This window comes from Phalaenopsis equestris, unplaced genomic scaffold (assembly GCF_001263595.1).
Source record: "Phalaenopsis equestris unplaced genomic scaffold, ASM126359v1 Scaffold233599, whole genome shotgun sequence".
Taxonomy (NCBI): domain Eukaryota; kingdom Viridiplantae; phylum Streptophyta; class Magnoliopsida; order Asparagales; family Orchidaceae; genus Phalaenopsis; species Phalaenopsis equestris.
In genome coordinates, this window is record NW_018251540.1 from 72,762 (window position 1) to 84,670 (window position 11,909).

Sequence of the window (11,909 nt, forward strand, 5' to 3'; positions counted from 1 at the left end):
AAATTAAGTATATATATATATATATTACCAAATTTTTTATTTGTAAAGTTTAGAAAGAAAAATCGCAGCGGTTACTTTAGTCAGAAGTAATTCATAAGTTTGGCTCATATATTACACAGATTGAATTTCCCAGTAATCGAAGACTTCAATGTGATGCAATAAATTTGATTGTAAGAGATTATTTTCATGGTGAAACTGAAAGTTGTTCTAATGCTTTAATGTTGTCATTAAGAGGCACCAATGATATGCTCAGTTCTTTTTATAGGAAAGGTGACCAATGAGAATGGACATTGACCTTAGTGCTAACGACTGACATCAACGATGATGGAGATTATGTATATCAATAGTGATAATATATATTAAACTTAGATGTAGTGATAAATGTCAGCCTTATTATTGTAATGATGGGTCTCACTTATTAGTGACGGAGGACATCCACAATATTGGTGATAGTGAGTGTCAACCTCAGTGATAGCAAGTGTTGTCCTTTTAGTGACAATGAGTATTGTTTTTATTGGTGACGTTGAGCGACGGTGTTATATTGATGATGATTATTTGCAAATTGGGTGAATTCGCTTGTAATGTCGATGTTCAACAATATTAGGTGTTACTATTGGTTGACAATCAATAAAAGAAAGTATCAAATTAGTCATTTAATCATTGAAAATTTCAACCAATAATCTCTTTTAATTTTTCATACTTAAGCCCCCCTTTCTTCATTTTGCCTCATCTTTTCCACTCCTTTACACCTTCTCTCGACTTTGTTCACATTGTCGACCATTATCGCTCATTTTAGCTAGAGTTATTTAATTCTTCTAAGATCCGAAAATAAATTATTTTCTTAGATCATTAATGTTTTAATTTTAAATTTACATGTAATAATCTATAAACTTTCTTTATAAATTGAAGATTCTAGTTTGTTTATGAGATTGTTAGATGAATTGTAATTTGATGTACTTTCTTTGTGTGTATCTTCTTTAATTTCGGCAATTGGCAAAGGCGCTTTCCGCGCTGATAATATAATTTTATGTTTGTACTGCTGCTACTGCTAGTGCCATAGGTATAAAATCTTCTAATTATTGATTTCAAAGCTTCACTAAGATTGAAACTAAAGTACACGTATCGTTCAAGTAATATAGGATTTTTTTTTAAAACTCATTATCAATCCCACAGGGAAGGTCAAAACTCTTTTTATGACTTAATAAAACTTTACTTAAACTCCAGGCAAATCTAGGAAATAAGATCGCAAGTTTATGTAAAAAAAGTAACTAATTCCTACTAATTCAGTTTCAAAACTTAAAGAAAATGCTAAGTGTTTATAAACTAACTTTACATATATAAGTTCAAATTATATGAAAGTCTTTCCCATTGTAATGAGATCATAATCAGTTTAAGAATCAAATGTTAAAAGGTTTAAATGTAGTATTGTGTCAAATAGGAGCATACATGTCTTTACCATCTTCCAAATGCATAAAGAACATTGGTTAACCTAGAGTTAAGTTCCTAAATCGTTGGTTATGTTGGGTAGGTTCTAGTCTGTCACTCTGGATTACCCACTGTGCCCACAATTTTTGGAATAACCTAGCCTTAAGTTTCAAACTCTAGATCAAATTGGTTAATGTTCCAGCCTATCACCATATAATCACCAATTTACACCATCAAAACTTATCTCCCTATCTAATTGCACTAACCTATGGAATACCTTATCACCCTCTATATTAATGTGATTCTTACTAATTGAGGAATACATAGCCCTCCCGGGTCATTATGAATTCACAACAAGTTTTAACATACAAAGTGGTTAGATTGAATATGTAAATTAAGTACGAAGTAATGATTCATCACAAGTATAAAGTAAGAGAAATCTTAAACAATTCTAATTCTACACATGGTTATTTCTTATTGCAATGAGAAAGATAAAGAAAACAACTCAGACTTCTTGGGGTTAACACAACAAAACATGTTTTATATTAAAATTCAAGTTTACACAATAAAACAGAACTAAAAAAAATACAAATTACTTATCTTAAACTTCTCTCCAAGCAAAACGTCTGAAGTTCCTTTGATGAATTCTCAACTCTCCTAACAATTCCACTCCAAGATACACACACACACACACACACACACCCCCCCCCCAAAAACCAAGGCTGATCTCACAACTAACCAAGAGACCCATTTTTGGCATCTCTTGACTCCTTTTATGATAACTCTCGAAATCTCCAAGATTCACTTCAGACCTTTTAAAATTTGTCCAAATTCAATGCATAATATTTAAAATTGATTAGGGCGCCTAGGCATTGTCGTCACTATTTTGGTTGGAGGAGTTGCCCGTAAGAAGCTGTCGGTCACCAGAATTGAAATCTTGACGTCCGCTTTGGAAGGACGTTTTAATTTACATATAGATTTAAGTTTAACAAAATATGAAATCAAACTGACCCCATATTTTTCATAGTTTAAATGAAAGAACACTATATCTTAAATCATGTATCTATCCCGAAGGATAAACACAAGACTTGAGGATGAGACTCGATCAAATAAACTAAGAAATATATGACGTTCGTTTGGTCTTCAAAACCATTTTATTTGCCGACAATTTTTCCTATTTAATATGAAGAATTAAATAGGGTTTATATTAAGCTGGGTTCGGAAAAAGCTTCCTATAAGGGCAAGCCCCTATAGTTAATTACATTCTAAATGACCAAAGTCACATAAGAAAACTCTCAACAAAAATCAGGAAATATTATCTTCAAGGATTTCAAAAGTATAGGACTTTTCAACGATATCGGAGATATCGGACAAAGAGGTGTGTATAGGACTTTTCAACGATATCGGACAAAGAGGTGTGAAATGGGATTGGCTCAAATTTGGAGCATTTTGTTTTTGGAATCCAAAGATGTCATGGCTGGGGGATGTCATGGATCCGAAGGAGAACCTCAGTGACTTTCTGGTCCATCCTATGGTTTGACTTCAGTTTTGTGGAGAAATATTTAGTTGTTTCATCCTGCTAATTTTATTAATTTAGGACTTACATTCGTGTGAAGCAATCACACAAATAGTCTGGAAGATGTGAGGATTTAGGTCTTGAAGAACGACAACCACAGAATTCTAAGATGAGTTTAGGGCTTATATTGTACAACATGGTTGTACAAAGGCCTAAAGATGAGTTGAGGATTTATGTTGCACTAGGCGGACAACCTCAAAATCCTATGGCTTGTTATTTAATTCTATGGAAGCAAATTGGTTTAGCTGGGGAAGACAAGTTTTATTGTTGAAGATGGTCGTGTTGCTCACTATTTTAGCTCCAAGCTCCTTGCCATGACGAGTTTGAGTTTTCTAGGGTGTTAAGTTATAATATCAAATTAGGTGGCCCTATGGCTGGAGGTCTTTACAAAAATTATGGGGGCATGTTAAATTTGATTAGAGCGACACCGGTTAGGATCCTACGGTTCCCTCGTTCTGACACCACTCTTTTATATTAGATTCAATTAGTCCAAATGAATTTACTAAACTCTAGATTCACTTAGTCCAAATGAATTTACTAAACTCAACTTAATGAGTTCCATAATTTCATTTAGACCACGGGAAGCCTCGTTAGCAACCGTAGGTTACCTCCTCCGAGGGATTCCTGATCATCCGATAGAGACGTCTTAATTTAGTTGTAGTTGTTGTTTTGTGTGATGTTTGTGATTAAATTTTGAGTTGTTTTATATTTTGAATGTTGTGGATGTGAATTTCATCTTGGTTGATTTTAGTTTTGGTTTTAGTTTTGGTTTTGGTTTTATAGTTATCCTAATAGTTTTAGTTTTCATGTAGGGTGACATCGTTGTTTAGCATGCAAGTTTGTGTTAGTATCAAAAGTACAGTACGAAAGTACAAAAAAGACGGCGTTGTAAACTGTAAAAGCGTACCTGGCGAGTCTTCTCGTTCCACCACCTGAAACTCAAAATGCATGTTAGAACATTTTATGTAAAGCAGAAAAAGTAAGGTTTTGGTGACCTACCTAACCCTAGGTCATAACTTGGTGGGTCCCTATTAGTTTGATTAAGGATGATTTTTGTTAAGCAAAACATATTAAGTTTAGTAGATCTCTGAGGTATCCAACAGGTCTAAAGGAAGAAGCAGGTTCATGCTCCCTTCTCACTACCTGGTGAAAAGTCTCGAGCTCATTTAAACTTATTATGTTGCTTAATAACCCATCCTGTAAAATACCTTTAATGCTCAATGAACATTGATGTTTCAATTATTCTTAAGAGTAAGGTAATTATCACTTATAATTTAATCCGAGAATTATGTGGGTGAAGTCCCTTAAAGGGGCAAGTTAATGTTATCAAGGCACTCAGCCAACTTTTTAATTTGGGCTTGTAGTATTTGAAAGATGTTCATTTTTTAACTATGTTCTCTTTTCTAATCCTTATTTAACCAAATTTGACTTAACCTAGGTCACTACTAAGCCCTTAAGATCTTGGTAGATGTCTTAATTATTACTTTTTTTGAAAGAGATTAAATTTTAACTGATGGTGATTCATTTTTGAAAGTCATTTGAACATCAAATAGGGGTGTTAAATTGGTGAATTATCAACACCCAAAATCATATTCCTAAGTCTGGGACATTTGGTTGACTAGACTTCCAAATTTTAATAATTTAAGGAAATTACAAATCCATTGATTATAGAAAGAGTGAGGTTGGTTTTTACCAATTAATCCCCTTGTGTTTCAATCATCCAAATAAGTTAGTTAAAATTAGAGCTTACCATTTTCCCTCCTTGAATTAAGCCTAAACGTTAATTAAGGCTAAAGTTCTAAAATTACTTTTTTACCCCTAAGGCTCTAATACTTCATAATTTATCAAATTTAATCCAAATGACTTTGAAATTTTTATCCCACCTCACTCATGGGTCAATTGACACATCAGAGGAGAAAATGTAATTTTTTAAAATTTAATTTAATTTGCATATTTATTTTCATGCAAAAATAGGATTTTCAAATGAAATTCTATAACTTGACCAAGGCAAAACCTGCTCCCTTGAAATTTTTACCGGAGGTAGACTTAGACTAGAGAATCATTTGGACAAAATTTCATGATGGACTAAATTTCATGATTTTTTTGGATTTTATTTGAGTTTTAAGAATTATTTTAAATATGGAGTGTTTATTCAATATAAAATATTTTAAATGGGGAAAATTAAGTTTTATATTTTTGGAAAATCCTCCTATGGTCAAAAATCTTCCTGGGGTCAGAGAACCCAGAGAAGCAAATTTTACATTTTTATGATTTTTCTTTGATTTATTGGAATTATTTTAGTTAAAATTCATTTTTTGCCTTTAAAAAAAATATTTTTTAAGTTTCAAAATTCAATATCTTTACTTAGAAAATCAGAAAAAATATTCTAATTGTTCCTAAGTGCTTTAATTGTTCCTAGAAAAAATATTCTAATTGTTCCTAAGTGCTTAGAAAATAATTTAGAACATTTCCATGAATTTTAATTTTTTTTGTGTTTTTTCTCATTTTTTAATTATTTAAATATTAAAAATTGGCTTAAAAATGGAATTTTTATTTTAATTTTAAATTTATTTTTAGAAAATTCCTCTGACAACAGAGGACTCCAAAAACCTATTTTTATAATTTTTTGAGTTATATTTTAATTATTAAAAATCATTTTAGTGTTAAAGATGTCATTTAACATGAAAAATTAATTTGAGTTATTAAATGAGCTCCAAATATTTTGAAATTCTTATAGGGAGTTCTCTGAACTTTGAATCTTAGTGGAGATTAAAAATCAAGTCATTTAGATGTTTGTATTTCTTAAAATTAATTTTCTTTGTGTTTTAGGGTTGGTGGAAATTAGGTGTGTTCTCAATGACTCAACCCATGAAATATTTTCTAAAGGGTTCTTTGGTCACTTTAAACCTTCCAAAATTTTCTTGGAATATTTTAAGCAACATCCTAATTATTATGATCAATTTATGCAAATAATAGATATAATCTTGAAAAATATGGTTCTCTGTCTAAAGATCTTCTTTGACTTTGGAAAAATCAAGGAATGTTCCTTAGACAGAGGCAACAATATGCCAAAATTTCAAACCATGGTGAAATGTCTATATGCATGGAGAATAAAAAAACTCAAAATAATGTTTAATTAATTAAAAATAAAACATACATCAAATGGACCTTAAATTTTTTCCACATTGCTCTCCTCTGTTCACTGAGCAAGGGGGTATTTTTATTTTATTTTTGTGATTTTTCTACACCAAGATATGGATTTTTAAAGTTAGGGAGCATTTTTTTAATTATTAAATTCCTATTTATCTATTTAAATGCGCGGCGCCATGTCAACGTACGGCGATTCTGAAACTCCACGCGGCGTGCTCCCATTCAACGCCGCCATCCACCTCAGTTATGACTCGGCCCGTGGTTCATGTAAAAAAACACTTTCCGGCTAGATCTCATTCGTTGATGAGATATACACGCGATCGGACAGCTCCCCGTCATCGTCCCCAATGCCTTAGCCCGAGAACCATCCATTTTCAATGCTTAAGATCTCACTTATTTCTTAACCAAATTAAGTGCGGTTTGTTTCTAAATGCTCGTCTAAGTGTGACGAACACATCCATATGGTAATCATACAATTAAATTAATCCTAATCAAATGGAGAATCAAAATAGGCTCAGGAAGAGGGGAAGTTCAATACCTTTGCTCTGAGAAGGGAAGCTTCGATCAGAGGTGCTCGACACATTCGTGGAGGTCCAAGGAGGCTATGGATTAAGCCTCTTGCTATGGTGAAAGGCCTAGATATTAATTCGACCAAGCTCGATTTCAAGTGTTGGTCTATAGCTATGCTAGAGGCTCTGTGAAAGGTAATTTGATGGGGCTTCTCCTTCTTTCACTGTGGTGAAGGTGTTGGCGAGTTCAATTTGATTCTGGTGAAGTGCAGAGGTGTGGAGAGCTTTGTCCTGTCTCCGAGAAGGTTTTGAGCTCAAAAATTGAACTCCGGCAAGGGGATTCAGGGCAATGTGGTGGTTGGGTTGCACTGAGGAGGTCTCAAAGAGGCTTTAGCAGTAATTTGGAGGGGTATCTATAAGAAATTTTCAGCACATCCTCCAGGGCCGTGGAGGTGGCTTTTTATAAAAAATGGCTTAAGGCTTGCTGCCATGGACAATGAGGGGGTGAAAAGTGATGCTTAGATGGAGGGAAGAGAGGCTCTAACATTTAATTTGGATGAGGTGGCCTCTAGGTTTGAAATGGGTTTGATTCCATGGGGGTGGCTCACGATTTTGGTGTTTTCCGGCCACTAGGCCGGCCGGTCAGGCCAGGGGAGGTGGCCAGAGGGCTCAGGGACCTCAAATTAATATGTCACAGCAATTAAATGGGTTTAGGCTTTGTTTGGGCAAAAAAATCTTAAGCTTAAGCAATTTTGAAACCAAATCCCTTAATTTATGGGACTTTTGTTCCATGGCTTAGCTTAGGTGGTTTTATGGAGTTTAGAATGGTCACTAGGGTCCAACTAATGGCTGCGGAGTTATTAATTTGGTGGCATTGGGGTGGTTAGGCTAACTTTAGTGCATGGATCTAATGTGGGTTCAAATGACCAAAACTTGGGTTTGGGCTAGGCTAGCCATGAACTTGAGCCCAATTTATTGATCAATATTGTGTAGATGATTGTAATGAAGATTTTTGGTGAATGATTGAAATGATTTTGAGTTCAATTGGAGGGTCAATTTGGAGGATTTTTTAAATTTGGTCAATTTGGGCATATTGGGCTAGACTTGGGTCTAGATTGGGTCAGGCTTGGATATTGGCTCAATTGAATGGCTTAAATGATCAAGGGAGATGTTATAAAGATTTTTCATGAAGGAATGGAATGGAAATTTTGGGGCTAAGGCAATCAACTAAGGCTAAGGCAATCAATTTGGTGGAATTTTGAGACATGGCCAATTTAGAGCAAAATTGGGGATTTTGGATTTGGGTTGAAATGAAATGAAATTGAGGCGTCCTTAATTAGACCAAATCACACACAAACATAATAAGACATGTTTATGAATGTTATGAAGAATTTACAACATGAATTATGGCAAATTGAGTGAGCTATAGGTTTAATTGGGTGAGATTAGGTCATGTGGCCAAAATGGGGGTTTTGATTTGGATCAAAATTGGGCTCAAAGCATGGGCCAATTGAGCTTGGATTTGGTTTAGATTGTTTATATGGAAGGTTAATTTGAGCTTAGGATTGAAATTGGGGGAAAATGGGGCCAACTTGATGGACATTTGAGGTGGATTTGGGGAGATTGGTCCTTTAAAGGTAATTTTATGTGTTTTGATCAAAATAATCAAAATGACCAAATTGGGTCATGTGGTAGTTGAGAAAAGTGAAATTGGGAATATTTGAAATATTTTGGAAATTTTTGGGATTTTTTGGAATTTTTGAAATTTTGGGCTAAGAAGGGGTATTTTGGTAATTTGGTAATTTTTGGTGATTTTGGGTAATTTGGGTATTTTCAAAAGGTTTGAAATGATTTTTGAATAAATTTGGGTATTTTGGGTAAATTTGGGTATTTTGGATAAATTTGATAATTTTGGCCAAATTTAGGGTTTCAATGGTACTTAGGTAATTTGGGGGAGTTTAGGGGCAAAAGGCTAAGTTGGGCATTTTGGCAGAGTTGGGGTGCCAACCACCATAAATAATTCATGGACCAATGGAAACCCCATTTGGGCCCTATATGTACTGGTCTTAGTTAAACCTAGCCTAGGGCCAGTGGGTTTAGGGGACCATCTACATGAGTCTCCCAAAAGTATCAAGGGATCAAAGTCAAGAAATTTTGGTTTGTGTTTGTGAGTGGTTGTGAGTGAGGTGCTTGTTGGTGAGTGTCTTAGCTCTAGACCAACAACTAGGGTCAATCCTAAGGTCCAACAATCCTATAGGAACTCTTCTTGAGCTCCCCCATAGCGACCCCACCTACTAAGTGCTAGATGTTAGGACAAAAATGTGGAACCTCAAGTTGAGCAAGGAGGAGTTCAGAGTTTCTAATGGTGAGGGCTCCTTTTCTAGTTTTTTTAAGAATAGTCAACAAGAAAGTCCTATGGCTAGACCCTAGGCTACTTAAGAGGGAAAACTAAAGATCAACCAAAGGCACCTAACTGTGGTGCCTATGTGCCCACTTGTGGCACTTAGGCTCCAACCTTCTAGAAGCCAAATATAACTGTCTGGTGCCTAGACGCCAAATCCTGGTGCCATGGCGCAGGCTTTATGTTTCCATGTACGGGTCTGGCGCTTAGGCGCCTGTTCACTTTGTGCTCCTTTGCTCCATTTAACCCCATTTTCACTCCTTTTTCTCTAAAAATCTATCTCTTGGACATGTAATAAAAAATAAGCAAAATATCTTTCATTAAAGTGCAATATCATTAAAAATAAGCATAAAATGTATTTATAAATGTATCACATTTTTAGGCATGTCAATTCCACAAACTTAAACGTTACTTATCCTCAAGTAACTCTTCTATTTTATAAAGTAAATGTTTTAACTTATGGCAGTGAGTTTCATTAATGATTCTTATAGTTTTGCCCCATAAATGTGATAGTGAAACTTTAAAAAAAAATTAATAAATCAGGTTAGAACTAGGGTATAAGAGTATCTAGTAATCAAGTTAGGAAATTTGATTTTCTATTTATTTCAAAAATAATTGTAATTTGTTACACTTAGTAATCCTAGTTACACTATATTCCAAATGAGGAGTTAGACGAGATTATTTCATCATTGACTGGAGGAAGAGGATTATGGAAAATTACCATTGAAAGAAGAGTCAACTTCCCCACTTCGAAATTAGATGCCCCATCAAAGGCATGACACTATTTCATTTCTGCTCGTCTGCTGCCAACCAATCATCTTAGGGAAGTGACCTGTGATCGAGCAACTTTGAACTATTGTATTCAGCAGTTCAAGCCCATCGATATTGGAGCTTTGATTCATAATGTTATTACTAGTTCTGTCATTGCTGCTACTACTGCAGGTTTGGGATTTACATCCTTGATCTTTTCATTATGCGAGCAAACTAGAGATATATTTGATAGTTGGGAGGAGATATTGCAGCCACTCAAGCCAATTACTAGTGTGAATGTTTCACATCATTCAATGTTTGGTTGGAGAGGTGGATTTTCTAGTAGTTCAGTTGCTTCGACATCACGAGCTTCCACTTCACGTGCTTCTACATCACAGGGTCAGATTTTTGGATCTAATTCTCAGTCACAACTATTGCAGAGGATTTTAAACAACGTTAACTATGTTGCTGATAAGACATTAAATTTAGAAAATTTTGCAGAACCTATAGGTGGATATATGAGGAGACGTAGTGATTATGAGGAAAAATACCACTCATCTATGGAAAACCTCATGAGAGGTAACAGACTGTAGTTTTCTCTCAATATCTAAGATATTTATCTTATGAGCCTGCAACTACTTGGCATAGTGATGAGAGTGATGCTGAGGAAGAGGATGGTTAGACTGGTTCTATAGTTTGGTTTAGTTTAGTTTTTGTTGTGAATTGTTTGTGGTACAGTCATACTGTACTTTTGTTTTGTTTTGAGTTGTATTTTGTTAAGACTGTTAGTTTTGTTTGTGTTTTGTTTTGTTTGACACTGTTGTGATGTATATATGTTTTTGTGAGTAGTTATTATGTTTTTGTGGTAGTAATTGTGTAATCGTGTTGAACTTAATTCTGAATTTTAGGAAGGTTTAAAATATTGCTAACTCTTACTTAAGAATTTCATGTTTAAAATTTTCAATTTACTACCAGATATTTTTTTTTATATTACAGTTATGTATGTTTATTAGTGTGTTTATTTTCTTTTATATTATCCTCCACAGCATAGAAGTCTAATGAATCTCTATATGTTAAGTAAATTAAAATTTGATCAATTTAATTTTTATTCCTGTTTTTAATTTTTGTATTTGTATATTTAGGATGTAAAAATTCCTGCTAGCATGTTATTTTTTGTTTTCATTCCTGCCTATTTATATATCATCCTAAAATGTTTTATTTTATTAAAACTTTAAGTTTAGGGGGGATAAAAAATTTTCTAAAAATTTAAAATTTATTTGTTCTCAATTTTACTTCAAATAAATTTGATTTTGATTTGAAGAAAAATGATCATGTATATGAAGTTATATTAGGAAAGTAAAATTTTGAGTATAGAAATGAGTAAGAGAATTTAGTTAAAATTTATATTAATTAAGAAAAACTTAAAGTTAAAAATTTTTAGTGTGGAAATGATAAATATTGTGTAACTATCTTTTGTAGGGGAAATTGTATTTTTGAAAAATGTAGAAGCATTAGCCTTTTATTTTCAAAGCTTAAATTTCTATTATTGAAAATAATTTTTAAAACTATTATTATGTTTTTAAGTAAAGGAAATATATCAACTCTTTGCTTTAGGGAAGGAAGAAATGAATTCAAAATCATTAAAGGACTATCCAGATATAGTAATCCTTGCTTGAAAAAAAAAAGAAAAAGAAAAGAAAAGTTAAAAAAGGGAGGATGAGCTTGAGTATTAGTGCCTAATAAAAAATTAGTTCCATATCGGATCTTTTTAGAGTATAAGACTTGAAAAACTCTTAAGCTTTGTTGACCTCACTTTTGGTTGAGGTCTAGAAAACTTCTTTAGTAGCCTAGGTCTAGCCATAGGACTTTCCTATTGACTAGTCTTAGAAAATTAGAAGAGGTACCCCACCATTAGAAATTCAAAACTCTTCTTTTTACTCAACTTGAAATTCCACATATTGATCTTAACCTCTAGCATTTAGTAGGTAAGATCATTATAAGAGAATTCAAGAAGAGTCCCTATAGGATTACTTAGCTTTAGGGTCGACCCTGGAACTAGGATACACCATATCTTCACAATATATTAATCCATGGTTCA